This window comes from Zingiber officinale, chromosome 1B (assembly GCF_018446385.1).
Source record: "Zingiber officinale cultivar Zhangliang chromosome 1B, Zo_v1.1, whole genome shotgun sequence".
NCBI classification, from domain to species: Eukaryota; Viridiplantae; Streptophyta; class Magnoliopsida; order Zingiberales; family Zingiberaceae; genus Zingiber; species Zingiber officinale.
Window position 1 is genome coordinate 118,285,089 of NC_055986.1, and position 19,221 is coordinate 118,304,309.

Genomic DNA, 19,221 nt, shown 5'->3' on the forward strand with positions numbered 1-19,221 from the left:
GTGATGTAGATGGAATTTATCCCTCCTATATGACGGGAGAGACATCGATATTCTTGATAGAGTGAGACCACGAAGTGCATGGCCATGCCCAAATGAGTCAATATGAGATATTGAGCTCATTTGATTTAGTGAGTCTACTTGGAGTTCAAGATTTAGATTGGTCAGAGGATGACACGGTCTATGACTCACATTGATCAATCTAGATGTATAGGATAGAAGGACACTTGTCATATATTGTGAGGAGTCACAATTAGTAGTCACAATGTGATGTTGGATCTCAAAATTCTTGTAACTTGGGTAGTAATAATGTGTTGCTAGATACCGCTCATTACTTATGTTCCTAAATGGGTTTAGGGGCATTACCAACGTTACAAGAACCTATAGGGTCACACACTAAGGACAATTAGATGGAGATTAGGTTCATATGATGAACCAAGAGGATTAGATTCATTTGATGAATCAAATTGGATTAAGAGTAATCCTAATTGAGCTAATTGAGTTGGACTCAAGTTGATTCATGTGTTCAATGAGTCTAATTTAGATTATGACTCATTGAATCAATTTAATTAAATGAATTAGATTCATTATATTAAATTGGCTTAAATTAAATAGTTGGATTAGATCAACCATGAGAGAGATTAAGTCAAGTTTGACTTGACTTGAGAGGAAGAGGAAAAGTCAAGTTTGACTTGACTTTATGCCATATCATTAGTGAGTTGGCAAGATGTGGACCAATGATGATGCTCCACATCATCATGGTTACTTAAGTGAGATGCCACCTCATGGAGGTTACAATTCTTCACTTTAATGGCCTCCACATTAATTGTGATTAATGTGAAGGCGGTTACATCTCTTAATGTGGCCGGCCACATCAAGGAAATGAATTGATTTCATTTTTCATTCAAGGCAATTCCATTCTTCTTCTTCCTCCTCAAGGTTTCTTCTTGCTCTCCCTCTTCTCCTTGGCCGAACACTTCATAGGTGCTAGCACACCTTTGTGTTAGGCTTCTCCACCTAGTTTGTCCGTGTGGATACTTCTAGAGGATTATCTATGTTGACAATCTTGAGATCCGACACCTTGGACGAGCGGGATTCGCGAAGGGCACGCGTCAAGGGTAAAGACTCTTCTCCTAGTGTAGATCTAGATGTAAGAAACTCGTACTCGTATTTTTTGTTTTATTTTACTTCGCATGGATCCGGTGGCTTGGGGTTTCGGGGTTTCCGCGACGCGAAAAAGCGGTTTTCGCAGCCCGAAAGACCCAACAGTGGTATCAGAGCCACGTATGAAGTCTTGTACAAGTTTAGTTTGTATTTTTATGAAAAGTGTAGGTTCTGTAATTTTCTGTAAAATTAGGTTTTTATGGTTTTTTATGGGTATTTTTCTCGTAGAAGCGAAGCACAAGTGTTTAGACACTTGTAGGCTTCGACTACCGAGAAGATTTTTCCAAAACGGTAAAGTTTCACCCCAAAACTTTTTGGGACAGCGGGCTAAGGCGCTGTTGGATCGCTAAGGAACCCTCGCGATGGTTAGATCGCGGGTAGGGGTACTGTCCCTGGCCTCGCAAGGGGATTCGTTCCGCGATTGCGCCCGAAATCGCTAAACGGGACCGCCGGGAAATTTTTACTTGTAAAAATTGTAGAAAAATTACAGAAAATTATAGAAATATATAATTTAGAATTATATATCATTTTGTGATAGTCATGGCCCAAAAAGACCCAATTTGATTGGAATATTTGTGTTGTAATTCATATTACGGTCTGCGCGCCGTTATTTGTGTTGTGTGTGTTGTATACTTGATACGCGACCTACGAGTCGTGCCTTTCTCTTTATATTCTTATTTTAAATTAGTTTAGACTCGAATGTAACTCGAGTTTCAAAATTGTAATGTACAAAATTGGAGCCGTGGAAGGTCCACTCGAGACGGAGTTACGAGGAGGGCGCGAGCGACACAAGGTGGTCAAAGGGAGGAGCTTGAGAAGCTGTTGACCCTAGGTTGACCATCCGATCTTCTCATTGGCTTGAGAAGATCGTAGTAGGGCCATGACTAATCACAAATAACTTAATTAATTGCTTGTGTGTATGTGATGCATGATTAGTAATTAATTAGTGTCTAACGGTTAGATTAGATCTAAATCGTGTACAAGATGCACCCTCTCGATTAGATTAGATCTCAATCGCATCAACTCTAATGCTTACCGTGCCGTGATACCTATCACTACCTCGATCACATGTGTTGTTGAATCTGCCAAAGCAGAGCAACACATATTATCTTGGTAGGGTATGGAGGGACAATCTTGGTCCCTCTTATCAACGCATGGGCGAGTACAAACTCAATTAGATTGAGTATTCCTAGTTAACTCGGTTGGATCGAGTACAACTATAGGCATTCTTCCAATGGTTGGAAAGATAGGACATAAATCACATTTATATTAATTCTTGGGAGTATTAGCCAAAGCTAACTCAAGTTTTAATATAACTGCGGATAATGATCCTATAAATAAGAGTTGCATAGAGATGTAATTGGTAAATCGTTACCTACCGATCATACTAAATCTTGGGCGTATTAGCCAAAGCTAACTCAAGGGTTAGTATGATGTAGATCTTGTCCCACATGAATTATAGAATTCAGCAGGAGCATCATTTAGTTAAGGGCCTAATTAAATGATTTAAAAGAATATGATATTTATTTCTGCATTTTTCTGTTGTAGATAACCATGACGTCGAATACAAACTCTTTCTCCCTGCGTTCTGTCCTCGAGAAGGACAAGCTCAACGGAGCAAATTTCCTGGACTGGTACAGGAACCTGAGAAGAGTTCTCACTCAGGAACATAAACTGTACGTTCTGGAGAAGCCCATTCCGGAGGCTCCTCCTGCCAATGCCACGCGAGATGACTGAGATGCTTACAAGAAGCATCAAGATGACACATTAGATGTGTCTTGTCTAATGCTCGCGACCATGAACTCTGAGCTTCAAAAGCAACACGAGTTGATGGACGCTTACGATATGGTTGGACATCTTCGTCAACTATATCAAGGACAAGCGAGGCATGAGAGATTTGAGATCTCAAGGGCACTATTTCAGTGCAAGATGTCAGACGGGACTCCCGTAGGCCCATATGTACTCAAAATGATTGGGTACATAGAAAACCTACAGAGGTTGGGATTCCCGCTTGGCCAAGAGCTGGCCACTGACCTGATCTTGCAATCCTTGCCGGATAGCTATAGTCAATTCGTTCTAAATTACAACATGAATGAAATTGGCAAGCCACTGCCCGAGCTGCTTAGCATGTTAAGAACTGCTGAGCTGAACCTTAAGAAGGCTAAGCCCAACACTGTTCTGATGGTTCAGAAACATAAGGGCAAGGGCAAGCCCAAAGACAAAGGAAAGTCCCAAGCCAAGGGCAAAGGCAAGGCACTGAAGCATAAAGGAGGGGTCGCCAAGGATGCTACATGCTTCCACTACGGTCAGACCGGGCACTGGAAGAGGAACTGCAAGGTATACTTGGAGGATCTTAAGAAGAAGTGAAGTGAGACTTCCACTTCAGGTATATATGTTATAGAAGTCAATCTATCTATTTCTTCATCATGGGTATTAGATACCGGATGTGCTTCTCACATTTTTACTAATGTGCTGGCGCTGAGAAATAGCAGGGCATTGGCAAAGGGCGAGGTGGACCTACAAGTAGGCAATGGAGCACGGGTTGCTGTTGTTGCTGTAGGAACTTATCATCTATCTCTACCCTCTGGGCTTGTATTAGAATTAGATGAATGTTGTTATGTGCCTGCATTAACTAAGAACATAATTTTAGTTTCTTGTTTGGACAAGAAAGGTTTCTCTTTTATAATTAAAGACAAATGTTGTTCTGTTTATTTAAAAGATATGTTCCATTGTAGTGCACCTCTGATGAATGGACTCTACATTCTAGACCTTGAAAGCCCTATCTATAACATAAATATCAAGAGGTTCAAGTCAAATGACCTGAACCAAACCTATCTTTGGCACTGTCGCTTAGGTCATATAAATGACAAGCGCTTATTCCAGCTCCATAAGGATGGTTTGCTGGACTCATTTGATTTTGAATCTTATGAGAAGTGTGAGTTATGCCTACTAGGCAAGATGACCAAGACTCCCTTTAGTGGGCACAGCGAGAGAGTGACTGATTTGTTAGGACTTATACATAGTGATGTATGTGACCCTTTCAATGTCGCTGCTAGAAGCGGCTATAGGTACTTCATCACATTTACTGATGACTTCAGTAGATATGGGTATGTGTACTTGATGACACATAAGTCTGAATCCTTTGAAAAGTTCAAAGAATTCAAGAATGAAGTACAGAACTAGCTTGGCAAGAGTATTAAGATACTTCGATCAGATCGAGGTGGAGAATACCTTAGCCATGAGTTTCGTGACTATCTAGCTGAGTGTGGGATTCTATCTCAACTCACTCCTCCTGGAACACCACACTGGAATGGTGTATCCGAAAGGAGGAATCGTACCCTATTAGATATGGTGCGGTCTATGATGAGTCACACAGATCTTCCGACATTCCTTTGGGGCTATGCTCTAGACACGGCAGCTTTTATACTCAACCGAGTTCCATCAAAGGACGTGATAAAGACACCATATAGGATATGGACTGGGAGAGATGCCCAGGTGTCTTTCATGAGGATTTGGGGTTGTGAGGCTTATGTTAGACGTCAAGTCTTAGATAAATTAGGACTCAAATCCGACAAGTGCTACTTTATAGGATATCCCAAGAAAACTAAGGAATATTACTTCTACATTCCCAGTCAACACAAGATAGTTGCGACAAAGACTGGGGTCTTTCTAGAAAGGGACTTTGTTTCTAGAAAGACTAGTGGGAGTACATTCGATCTTGAAGAAGTTCAAGATGCGGACCATAGCACTGAAGCCTCGATGGAAGTTGAACTGGAACCACAAAGTGTTATGGATGATATTGTTCCACAAAGAGTTGAGGAACAACAACCAGTTCAAGTAGACATACCTCTTCACGGGTCTGATAGGGTACGTCGTCAGCCTGAGAGATACTCATTTCTCTTGTCTGACCATGATGATGTTATGCTCATAGAGGATGAGCCTACCACCTATCAGGAAGCTGTGATGAGACCAGATTCTGAGAAATAGCTAGAGGCCATGAGATCCGAAATGGAATCCATGTACACCAACCAAGTATGGACTTTGGTTGATCCACCTGAAGGGGTAAAACCCATTGGGTGTAAGTGGATCTTTAAGAGAAAGACTGACATGGATGGACTTATCTATAAGGGTCGCTTGGTAGCTAAAGGTTTCAAGCAGATTCATGGTATTGACTATGATGAAACCTTTTCTCCAGTAGCGATGTGTAAGTCCATTCGGATCATGCTTGCTATTGCAGCTTACCACGACTACGAGATCTGGCAGATGGATGTCAAAACCGCGTTTCTGAATGGAAACCTACTCGAGGATGTGTACATGACACAACCTGAGAGTTTTGTAGATCCACAGCATACTAGCAGAGTATGCAAGCTGCATAGATCCATTTATGGACTAAAGCAAGCTTCTCGGAGCTGGAATCTTCGATTCGATGATGCAATCAAACAGTTTGGTTTCATCAAGAATGAAGATGAACCTTGTGTCTACAAGAAGGTTGTAGGGGACATAGTTGTCTTCCTCATATTGTATATGGATGACATACTGCTCATTGAGAAAGACATCCCTTTGCTACAGTCTGTCAAGACTTGGCTAGGGACATGTTTCTCAATGAAGGACTTAGGTGAGGCATCCCGCATTCTAGGGATACAGATCTATAGAGATAGATCTAAGAGATTGCTTGGCCTAAGTCAGAGTACATACATTGACAAGGTACTCCTTCGGTTTGCCATGCAGAACTCCAAGAAGGGATTTCTGCCGATGTCACATGGTGTGAGTCTTTCGAAAACTCAAGGTCCCTCTTCTAGAGAGGAGAGAGACCGCATGGATCAGATCCCTTATGCTTCAGCCATAGGATCTATCATGTACGTCATGCTATGTACTCGACCTGATGTCTCGTATGCTTTGAGCATGACGAGCAGATACTAGTCAGATCCAGGTGAAAGTCACTGGATAGCGGTCAAGAATATTCTTAAGTACTTAAGAAGGACTAAAGAAAATTTCTTGATATATGGAGGCAATGATGAGCTAGCTGTAAAGGGTTACAGTGATGCTAGCTTCCAGACCGACCAGGATGATTATCGATCGCAGTCAGGGTTCATGTTTTGCATAAATGGTGGTGCTTTGAGCTGGAAGAGTTCGAAGTAGGACACAGTAGCTGATTCTACGATAGAGGCCGAGTATATTCCTACATCAGAGGTAGCAAAGGAGGCAGTTTGAATTCGCAAGTTCATCACTGAACTTGGGGTGGTTCCTAGCATTGTTGACCCTATTGAGCTCTATTGTGACAACAATGGAGCTATAGCACAGGCGAAGGAACCTCGCTCACACCAGCGGACCAAACACATACTACGGCGCTTCCATCTCATTCGAGAGATTATCGAGAGAGGAGATGTGAAGATTTGCAGAGTACCCACTGAAGCTAACATTGCAGATCCCTTGACCAAGGCTTTGGCACAGAGAAAGCATGATGGTCACACTAGGTTATTGGGGCTTAGAGCCTACACTGATTGGCACTAGTGCTAGTGGGAGATTGTTAGTTAGAGCCCTAGAGCCAATCATTTGATGATTGTATTATGGACTTGTTGTATCATATTCTTATATAAATAAAGGCATTTGGTTTTTAGTTATTATGCTTACTTGTATTGGTGCCAAACAAACTAAGTATAATAACGTCCTTGAGTAGAAGGTTCTTACCTATATCAATGGATTTGTTGAATCGATAGTGAGATGATATAGAGAACACTACTCTTAATAATTCCTAGTCGAGTATTAGCATTCAAGGACAATGTTAATACAATAAGACTAGCATGTAGGTCAACTCGATGACTTGATCTCACAAGTCATGGATATAGAGATATCAAGTTGACACATGGGTATGCATTAGAGAATGTATACTGAATGACCCGCCATGAGGAAGTATCATGGATCGTTATATGAGTGTCATATACTTTCTCATGTGACTATTAGTGTAACGCCCGAAAATTCTCAAAATTATTTTAGAAATATTCTATGATTTTTCTGGAATTTTAGAATATTTTTATGGAATTTTTAGAGTAGCGGTAGTAGCAAAAATAAATAGAAACGTAAAATAGCTTAAACGGGAATTGAACCCGAGACCTATTGGGTCCTACGACTTATAGTGGACTCTAGTAACCAAGTGAACCCAGCAGGGCCGTGCTGAAAGGAGAGGGAATCAATTATATTTATAATTGATTTGGACGAATTAACCACTTAGTATAAATAGGGAATTAAGAGAGGAGTTATTATTTTCTAAACGCTAACTCTCCTCTCCCTCAAACCCTCACCGTCGAACCCCTCCCTTCCGCACCCTTTCTTCACGCCAAAACCAAGAACAAACCTAGGGTTCCATTCCTAGGGTTGTAAGGTCACTTTCCGGCAACAACTCCGGCACGAGGACGTTCCCCTCCGCGAGAAGAGCACGTAGACGCCAGAGAATCGTCGAGGGAATCGTCTCCACCGAAAAACTAGCGACTAGATTCGTAAGAAACTACCGCAGGAGGTAAGAAACCCCTCACCTGCAGTATAAGTAGTTCTCGTGTGATTTCATGCTTTAGTTTAGTAGTTTATGGATTTTCGGCACATAGGGTGTGTAACAGCGCACGCCAAGAGCTCGATAGTATGTTCAGCACAATTAAAATGCGACTTAGGCATTTTAATAGTTTAGCTAAATGCGATAGAAGCATTTAATTAGTATGTGCAGTTTTTCTACAGCTTATATGGGACTACGATCCAATGGGTGGGCTCCCACAGTCGCCTCTAGGTTCAGACAACCTAGCTCTATGTTCAGATAACCTAGAAATAGCAAGATAAGGGAATTTAGCTATAACCAGTATTTTATTTTAGGAGTGGCACTGTACTGGATTAGATATCCATTGGGTTGGGCTCCCACAGTCGTCCCTAGGTTTAGATAACCTAGTAAACCCTACTAAATACGGGACTTGCAAACCCGGGTCTAGTTAGGGATGCGGGCATAGCACGTACAGTTGCCGGGCCCATCAACAGCATGATTATGTATTTTCATCTATCTATGATAAATAGTTTTCAAAACTCACAAATCAGTTGTGTATACAGTTTAACTCAGTTCTAGCTTAGTTTTAGTTTTAGTTCAGTTCGTGCTTCAGCTTAGTTTTCATTATTGATACATGTGATAGTTCTATGATTAGTTTTGGTTTCTATGTTGTATGATACCATGCCATGCTCTCACCTGTTCAGCATGTATTTCAAATAGCATGTTTTCAAATCATAAATTGTATCGTATGCATGTTTTGTGGGGTAGATGGTTTCTTACTAAGCGAAAGCTTACAGATACTCTTTTCCTTATACTGCAGATAAAGGTAAAGGAAAGATGGACTAGCGGAGGTTGGAGGGCAATGCGATGAAGATGTGTGTGGAAGGAACCTGGAATAAAGATCTTGGAGAAATTAGCAAACTAAGACTTTAGTTTTATATAGTGTTATTTTCCGCATTTCTAGTTATTTTAATGCCTTGAATCGTGAACGACTTGCTTAGCTTGTTACTACTTATGCTCATAATCCTAGTTATGTGTTATTGGTATGTTTCCAGCTATTATAGAACTCTTGTAGGTGAGTTCGGCACGAAGCAGTGCTGAAATCAGGGTTTTGTTGCGAAATCAGAAACCCCAATCGAACAACGGATCGATTGGGGGCCCTCAATCGATCAGCGGATCGATTGGGAGCCTGGTTCCGCGAACAGTAAGCTTCTGGATCGATCAGCCGATCGATCCTGTCGCATTCTATCGCAAACAGAGTGTTCAGGGATCGATCGGGAAATCGCTCCCGCGAATAGAGAGCTATGGAATCGATCACTGGATCGATTGGCCAGTCTGGATCGATCAGCCGATCGATCCAGAATATTACCTCGAGCACAGTAGCAATCTGAATCGATCCATGGATCGATTCAACAGCTTGCAATCGATTGAGTTCAATCTGGATCGATTGGGAAGCAAGGTTTCGACCAGGAAACCTTGTAATTCAGTTCCTTGACCATAGGGGATGTAGGATATGCCATGTATACCTTAGATTGCATCCCTCAGCACATGTAGGACCAAGAACTTGTATTATCTTGGCAAAGTTTTAAATTGGTACTGTTTTCCGCACCTAGACTTAGTAATGGTCATGGGTATAGCTTAGCACAGCATAATGTGACGGTCCGGCCTTACAGCCTAGCCAGTAGAAGGCGGGTCGTTACAGAGTGGTATCAGAGCCAGGTTATTCTATACTTCCTACACACACATCAGCATTGAACCTGCAGCTTCCAAGTAAGAATACCTCTCACTTTGTTATGTTTATTGTTTTCATGTTTGTAGATAACTAAAGTATGCTTATCTGTGATAGTAACTAACATGATAGTATTAGCTATGTAAACATGATGCTTTAGTTATATATGTCCTTTGTTCCTTTAGAAATGGCACGAGGACACCCAGCTAGAAGGGCACCAGCTACTGAGCCCCAGCATGAGGCAGGCAGTTCAGTGCCTCCCCCAGACCTTATGGCAGTAGTGGCTCGGTTACAGAAGCAACTAGCTGAACAGCAACAGGAGATAGCCACCCTCAGGGCTAATCAGCAGAACACTCCCACTGTCACCCCAGAACCCAATTTAGCGACCCCAGTGGTGATAGAGGCTCCACCAGTCCAACCTACAGCACCAGTAGCCCCAGCAGTAGGGGCAAGGGGAGAAGCCTATCTGATCCAGTGGCAGAGAGTTAAGCCAGAGAACTTCTCAGGCACCAGTGAACCATGGGATGCTCAGGCTTGGTTCAAAACACTGGAGAGTACGATGGAGCTTCTGGACTAGCCAGAACATGAGAAGGTGAAGTGCGCCTCCTTCTGCCTAGTAGGAGATGCACGCATGTGGTGGGAGAGAATTAGAGCGAAGCGCCCAGTAAACCAGATGATATGGGCTGACTTCGAGAAAGAATTCTTCGAGGAGTTCTTTCACATGCGGGTTACAAACCGCCACTACGACGAGTTCACTGAGTTTCGTCAGGGCAACCTATCAGTTGAGGAAGCCGTGAAGAAATTCAATAGACTGGCTCGTCTATGCCCCGAACTAGTCAGCACCGAAAAAGAGCGAGTCCGGTTGATGCTCAAGATGTTGAGGCCGGAAATAGCAATGAACGTGGCTGGCGGCGTTCATAGGCCACAAACCACCGAAGAACTAGTCAGCAGTGCTCTGACCACCGAGCACTACCAGAACAATATCAAACAGCAGAAGCAAGTCCTCTCAGAGTCCAAAGGGCAAGGAGGCTCAGGTACTCAGAAACAACAGGGCCACAGCTCTAACTGGAAAGGGAACTCCAGCAACAAGCGCAAACCAGGGAGTTACCCGAAAGGAAGACCAGCTAGTAAACAGCCCAGCTATCCAAAGTGTTCCACTTGTGGAAAATTTCACCCAGGAGTTTGTCGCAAGGGTACTCGAGGATGTTTCGAATGTGGCCAAGAAGGGCATATGGCTAAACAATGCCCAAACAAGACCAGCTTTCCTCCACCACAGCCGATTCAGTACGAAGTCAAACCAGCACAGTTGCACCAGATGCAGGCTGCTTTAGATGGTCCACACATCAGCCAAGGCAAACTGGAAGCCCCTCCAGCTACGACCAATGCGAGGATCTATGCACTCACCAGAGAGGACGTAGCGAATGCCTCGACAGTTGTTTCAGGTCAGATTAGTATTTTACAGCAAAGTGCAACTGTCTTATTCGATACTAGGGCAACCCATTCTTATATATCCAGGGCATTTGCCGAAAAGATAGCGATATCTCCAAAGGTACTCAGTGGTCAGTTTTTGACAACATTACCTTTAGGAGAAATTATGGCATCCACGCATTGACTCAGAGCAGTGCCAGTCATTATAGCAGACAGGGAACTCTTTTGTGATCTGATAGTGCTAAATATGACTGATTACGATGTCATTTTTGGAATAGACTTCCTAATCAGATACGGTGCCTCTATCGAGTGCCGTAAACAGAAAGTCATATTCCAACCTGAAGCAGAAGTACAGTTTGAATACGTCGGAGAACCAAAGAGAAAGGCCAAGAAGTTTCTCTCAGCTCTAAAAGCACAAAAGTTAATGGATACAGGATGTACGGGATTTTTAGCGCAGGTAGTCAATGTCAGTCAGGACAAGGACCAACAGCTAGCAGAGGTCGGAGTCGTATGTGACTACCCAGCAGTCTTCCCTGAGGAGTTACCAGGTCTAGCACCAGACAGGGGGGATTGAATTTGAGATAGAACTCATTCCCGGTACGAATCCTATCTCCAAAGCACCTTACCGCATGGCTCCAGCAGAATTGAAGGAACTTCATGAGCAACTACAGGAGCTGCTTGACAAGGGCTTCATACGTCCTAGTCACTCACCATGGGGAGCGCCTGTATTGTTCGTGAAGAAGAAGGACGGGAGCATGCGCCTGTGCATAGACTACCGGGCACTGAACCAAGTCACCATCAAGAACAGGTATCCTCTTCCCAGAATAGATGACATGTTCGATCAGCTAAAGGGAGCAGCAATGTTCTCTAAGATAGACCTCAGATCAGGTTATCATCAGGTGAAAGTTAAAGAAGGGGATATACCCAAGACAGCATTCAGGACTAGATACGGACATTATGAGTTCGTAGTCATGCCCTTTGGCGTGACAAATGCTCCAGCTACTTTCATGGACCTCATGAACAGGGTATTCAGGGAATACCTAGATAAGTTTGTCATCGTGTTTATCGATGATATCCTTATCTATTCCACAACTCAGGAAGAACACGCAGAGCACCTGAACATAGTATTGCAGACTCTTCAGCAGAACCAACTGTACGCCAAGTTCACGAAATGTGAGTTTTGGTTAGAACAGGTGTCTTTCCTGGGTCACATCATCTCCAAGGATGGTATCATGGTAGACCCCAGTAAAATAGAAGCTGTGAGTAACTGGAAAAGACCTAAGAACGGCAGTGAAATCAGAAGCTTTCTAGGACTAGCAGGTTATTACAGAAAGTTCGTAGAGGATTTCTCCAGGATAGCCTCCCCACTGACAACTCTCACCAGGAAGAACAGAAAATTTCAGTGGACAGAGGACTGCGAGAACAGGTTCAGCGAGCTAAAGAGGAGATTGACCAGTGCACCTATTCTGGCTCTACCAGAAAACACAAACAGCTTTGATATTTATAGTGACGCCTCTAAATTGGGACTAGGAGCAGTACTGATGCAAGATGGTAAGGTGATCGCCTATGCCTCCAGACAACTCAAAGACTATGAGAGGAATTATCCTACTCATGATCTTGAGCTTGCAGCAGTCGTGTTCACTCTCAAAATTTGGAGACATTACTTGTATGGAGCTCAGTGTAGAGTGTATACAAATCATCAGAGTCTGAAGTATTTCTTCACTCAGAAGGATCTGAACATGCGACAGCGTAGATGGCTTGAGCTGGCCAAAGATTATGACATAGACATCCTCTACCACCCAGGAAAAGCCAATAAGGTGGCAGACGCATTTAGCAGGAAGTCCGACACTACCTTACTATCTCTAGCAGCCATGTCACCACCCCTACTGAGAGAGATCACAGATTTTGGTCTCGAACTTATAGTGGAACAGCTCTCTACTATGACATTAGCATCTAACCTGCTTGGTGACATTCAGACAGCTCAGAAGCAGGATCCTGAAATTCAGAAAATCAAGCAAGGGTTAGCAGAATCAGGAAGTAGAGAATTCAGAGTGTCTGATAGTGGGGTGTTGTACTTTGGTGACAGACTCTTTGTTCCAGATCGGGAGGAAATAAAGAGAAAGATTTTAGATGAGGCTCACAGGACTCCTTATGCGATGCATCCAGGTTCCACCAAAATGTACCAAGATCTCAAGAAATATTTTTGGTGGCCCGGGATGAAAAGAGACATCGCTAGATACGTTAGCACCTGTCTGACTTGCCAGAGAGTCAAGGCAGAACACCAGAGACCAGGAGGAGTTCTGCAACCTATCCAGATTCCAGAATGGAAGTGGGAAGACATTTCTATGGATTTTATAGTGGGACTACCCAGAACCACGAATGGTTTTGATACCATCTGGGTAATAGTTGACAGGTTAACTAAATTAGCCCACTTCTTAGCTATCAGAATATCCTATTCCATAGAGCAGCTAGCCCAGTTGTCTCTCAAGGAGATCATTAGACTACATGGAGTCCCATGAACCATTATTTCAGACAGAGACAGTCGATTCACATCACACTTCTGGGAGTGTGTACAGTCAGCATTGGGCACGAAGTTAAAATTCAGCACAGCTTTCCATCCTCAGACAGATGGTCAGACGGAGCGAGTGAATCAGGTACTCGAAGATATGCTCCGAGCATGTGCCCTAGACTTCAAGGGGAGTTGGTGCAAATATCTGAGTTTAGCAGAATTTGCATACAACAATAGCTATCAGGCCACTATCGGCATGGCACCTTACGAGGCTCTCTATGGGCGGAGGTGTAGATCTCCAATCTGCTGGTATGAGAGTGGTGAACAGAAGGAACTAGAACTTCAGACAGATCTAGTAGCAGATACCACAGCAGCTATACAGCAGATCCGCTAGAGGATAGAGACAGCTCAGAGCCGCCAGAAAAGCTATGCTGATACACGGCGCAGACCCCTAGAATTTTCAGTTGGGGATACAGTATTCCTCAGAGTGGCTCCCATGAAGGGAGTAATGCGTTTTGGGAAGAAGGGCAAACTAAGCCCCAGATATGTGGGATCATACCTTATCACTAGAAGAGTTGGCAAGGTAGCATATGAGCTAGAGCAACCACAGGAGATGTCAGTCATCCATAATGTATTTCATGTTTCTATGCTGAAGAAGCATGTCCCAGATGTCACCCAGGTGATTGAGCCTCAGTCGGTACCAGTCCGCGAAGACCTCAGCTATGATAGTCGGCCTATTCAGATAATAAACCGAGCAGTTAAGAAATTGTGGAATAAAGATGTACCATTAGTAAAAGTCATTTGGCAAAATCACACAACAGAAGAGGCAACATGGGAGAAGAAGCTAGTATGAGACAGAAGTACCCAGAGTTATTCTAAATTCGAGGACGAACTTTTTATAAGGTATGGGGGATTGTAACGCCCGAAAATTCTCAAAATTATTTTAGAAATATTCTATGATTTTTCTGGAATTTTAGAATATTTTTATGGAATTTTTAGAGTAGCGGTAGTAGCAAAAATAAATAGAAACGTAAAATAGCTTAAGCGGGAATTGAACCCGAGACCTATTGGGTCCTACGACTTATAGTGGACTCTAATAACCAAGTGAACCCAGCAGGGCCGTACTGAAAGGAGAGGGAATCAATTATATTTATAATTGATTTGGCCGAATTAACCACTTAGTATAAATAGGGAATTAAGAGAGGAGTTATTATTTTCTAAACGCTAACTCTCCTCTCCCTCAAACCCTCACCGCCGAACCCTTCCCTTCCGCACCCTTTCTTCACGCCAAAACCAAGAACAAACCTAGGGTTCCATTCCTAGGGTTGTAAGGTCACTTTCCGGCAACAACTCTGGCACGAGAACGTTCCCCTCCGCGAGAAGAGCACGTAGACGCCAGAGGATCGTCGAGGGAATCGTCTCCACCAGAAAACTAGCGACTAGATTCGTAAGAAACTAGCGCAGGAGGTAAGAAACCCCTCACCTGCAATATAAGTAGTTCTCGTGTGATTTCATGCTTTAGTTTAGTAGTTTATGGATTTTCGGCACATAGGGTGTGTAACAGCGCACGCCAAGTGCTCGATAGTATGTTCAGCACAATTAAAATGCGACTTAGGCATTTTAATAGTTTAGCTAAATGCGATAGAAGCATTTAATTAATATGTGCAGTTTTTCTACAGCTTATATGGGACTACGGTCCAATGGGTGGGCTCCCACAGTCGCCTCTAGGTTCAGACAACCTAGCTCTAGGTTCAGATAACCTAGAAATAGCAAGATAAGGGAATTTAGCTATAACCAGTATTTTATTTTAGCAGTGGCACTGTACTGGATTAGATATCCATTGGGTTGGGCTCCCACAGTCGTCCCTAGGTTTAGATAACCTAGTAAACCCTACTAAATACGGGACTTGCAAACCCGGGTCTAGTTAGGGATGCGGGCATAGCACGTACAGTTGCCGGGCCCATCAACAGCATGATTATGTATTTTCATCTATCTATGATAAATAGTTTTCAAAACTCACAAATCAGTTGTGTATACAGTTTAACTCAGTTCTAGCTTAGTTTTAGTTTTAGTTCAGTTCGTGCTTCAGCTTAGTTTTCATTATTGATACATGTGATAGTTCTATGATTAGTTTTGGTTTCTATGTTGTATGATACCATGCCATGCTCTCACCTGTTCAGCATGTATTTCAAATAGCATGTTTTCAAATCATAAATTGTATCGTATGCATGTTTTGTGGGGTAGATGGTTTCTTACTAAGCGAAAGCTTACAGATACTCTTTTCCTTATACTGCAGATAAAGGTAAAGGAAAGATGGACTAGCGGAGGTTGGAGGGCAATGCGATGAAGATGTGTGTGGAAGGAACCTGGAATAAAGATCTTGGAGAAATTAGCAAACTAAGACTTTAGTTTTATATAGTGTTATTTTCCGCATTTCTAGTTATTTTAATGCCTTGAATCGTGAACGACTTGCTTAGCTTGTTACTACTTATGCTCATAATCCTAGTTATGTGTTATTGGTATGTTTCCAGCTATTATAGAACTCTTGTAGGTGAGTTCGGCACGAAGCAGTGCTGAAATCAGGGTTTTGTTGCGAAATCAGAAACCCCAATCGAACAACGGATCGATTGGGGGCCCTCAATCGATCAGCGGATCGATTGGGAGCCTGGTTCTGCGAACAGTAGGCTTCTGGATCGATCAGCCGATCGATCCAGTCGCATTCTGTCGCAAATAGAGAGTTCAGGGATCGATCGTTCGATCGATCGGGAAATCGCTCCCGCGAACAGAGAGCTCTGGAATCGATCACTGGATTGATTGGCCAGTCTGGATCGATCAGCCGATCGATCCAGAATATTACCTCGAGCACAGTAGCAATCTGAATCGATCCATGGATCGATTCAACAGCTTGCAGTCGATTGAGTTCAATCTGGATCGATTGGGAAGCAAGGTTTCGACCAGGAAACCTTGTAATTCAGTTCCTTGACCATAGGGGATGTAGGATATGCCATGTATACCTTAGATTGCATCCCTATCACATGTAGGACCGAGAACTTGTATTAGCTTGTGAAAGTTTTAAATTGGTACTGTTTTCCGCACCTAGACTTAGTAATGGTCATGGGTATAGCTTAACACAGCATAATGTGACGGTCCGGCCTTACAGCCTAGCCAGTAGAAGGCGGGTCGTTACAATTAGTATGACTATTAGTCCTTAGACCTGAAGTCACCATGGATCCCTACATAAGGAGTTACGCACTTTGACTTCGTCAAACGTCACCCGTAACTGGGTGGACTATAAAGGCGATTACTGGGCGTGTAACGATTTATGCAGAAGGATGTGAGTGATATAGATGAGATCTATCCCTCCTATATGACGGGAGAGACATCGATATTCTTGATAGAGTGAGACCACGAAGTGCATGACCATGCCCAAATGAGTCAATATGAGATATTGAGCTCATTTGATTTAGTGAGTCTACTTGGAGTTCAAGATTTAGATTGGTCAGAGGATGACACGGTCTATGCCTCACATTGATCAATCTAGATGTCTAGGATAGAAGGACACTTGTCATATATTGTGAGGAGTCACAATTAGTAGTCACAAGGTGATGTTGGATCTCAACATTCTTGTAACTTGGGTAGTAATGATGTGTTGCTAGATACCGCTCATTACTTATGCTTCTAAATGGGTTTAGAGGCATTGCCAACATTACAAGAACCTATAGGGTCACACACAAAGGGTAATTAGATGGAGATTAGGTTCATTTGATGAACCTAAAGGATTAGATTCATTTGATGAATCAAATTGGATTAAGAGTAATCCTAATTAGGCTAATTGAGTTGGACTCAAGTTGATTCATGTGTTCAATGAGTCTAATTTAGATTATGACTCATTGAATCAATTTAATTAAATGAATTAGATTCATTATATTAAATTGGCTTAAATTAAATGGTTGGATTAGATCAACCATGAGAGAGATTAAGTCAAGTTTGACTTGACTTGAGAGGAAGAGGAAAAGTCAAGTTTGACTTGACTTTATGTCATATCATTAGTGAGTTGGCAAGATGTGGACCAATGATGATGCTCCACATCATCATGGCTATTTAAGTGAGATGCCACCTCATGGAGGTTACAATTCTTCACTTTAATGGCCTCCACATTAATTGTGATTAATGTGAAGGGGGTAACATCTCTTAATGTGGCCGGCCACATCAAGAAAATGAATTGATTTCATTTTTCATTCAAGGCAATTCCATTCTTCTTCTTCCTCCTCAAGGTTTCTTCTTGCTCTCCCTCTTCTCCTTGGCCGAACACTTCATAGGTGCTAGCACACCTTTGTGTTAGTCTTCTCCACCTAGTTTGTCCGTGTGGATACTTCTAAAGGATTGTCTACGTTGACAATCTTAAGATCCGGCACCTTGGACGAGCGGGATTCACGAAGGGCGCGCATCAAGGGTAAAGACTCTTCTCCTAGTGTAGATCTAGATGTAAGAAACTCGTACTCGTATTTTTTGTTTTATTTTACTTCGCACGGATCTGGTGGCTTGGGGTTTCGAGGTTTCTGCAACGCGAAAAAGCATTTTTCGCGGCCCGGAAAACCCAACAATGGTTGTCCAAACAATTCGATATGAAGGACTTAGGTGAATGTGCACATATTCTTGGGATCAAAGTAATATGGGATCGCAAGAAAAAGATGTTGTGCTTATCCCAAGCTTCCTATATTGACACTGTTGGATCGTGAAACGTCGATAGAGGGGGGGGGGGTGAATATCGATTCGAAAAACCAGCGTTAATAAGAGTTAAGCGCAGCGGAATAATAAAAACTTAGACAAACTGAACATGGTGTTTTTTACTTCGTCCGGAGCCTGTGACGACTCCTACTCGAAGGCTCGTACTCCATGAGTACTTTCGTTGGGCAATCACTAGCAGTTCGAAAATGATTACAATTTAATAGTACAGAAATGCTAGCAAAATAAAGAAAAGTACCGACAAGAATTAAAGAAAAGGAAAGGAGCGTATTGTCGAATCTTTGTTAGCGTCGCTGGAGCGCAGAGCAGTAGAGCAAGCAGTAGAAGACTTTCTTTCTGATGATGTTCTGAAGCTCCCCTCTGACCCTTCTTTTATATGAAGCTCGGGGCGCCCCGGATCCCTTCCGGGCGCCCTGGTGGTGTTGGAGTGTATACTGAAAGCCTAAGCTTTTGTAAACATTTGTTTTGAATAAAGAATCACATTTGGTCAAATTATCTACATTTGTTTGTAGTTGTTCAATTAATTTATAATTGTAGATAACATAGTATGTGGTGTCACATACAGAAGATGATGTTATCAGTACCTTATAAATTATAAACAGTGGATCACGACCAAAATGGAAAGGAACAAACCATTAGAAGGTCGTAGTGTAATTAAGTATCAGTTTATCTTGATTGTATAATTACACTAGTACACTCAGAGTGTATTGAGTAGGACCATTTGAGGTCGTTTCTTTTATACTGACTTTATAAAGAAACAAAGACCTCAGTTATTATGAAAGTGTGTGCTCTTAATCCTAATGTAATAACAAGCACATATATTTGATATTTATTTCTTTAATTTATCAATGGGTGAGATTTAGTTCGTTGAATCAATAAACCCGATAAGTTGGGAAATGGTATCACTTATAGTGTGTGTTGTTGATTATAGAAGGAAACTGTGTCCTAGAGATACTAGGTTGATAATGTCCTCAAGAGGAGCTCATAAAGATTGTCATGTTAAACCCTGCAGGTGGACTTAGTCCGACATGATAATAAGGTTGAGTGGTACTACTCTTGGATTTAGATATTAATTAAATGAGTTGTCAGTAACTCACTTAATTAGTGGACATTCGATATCTTAAA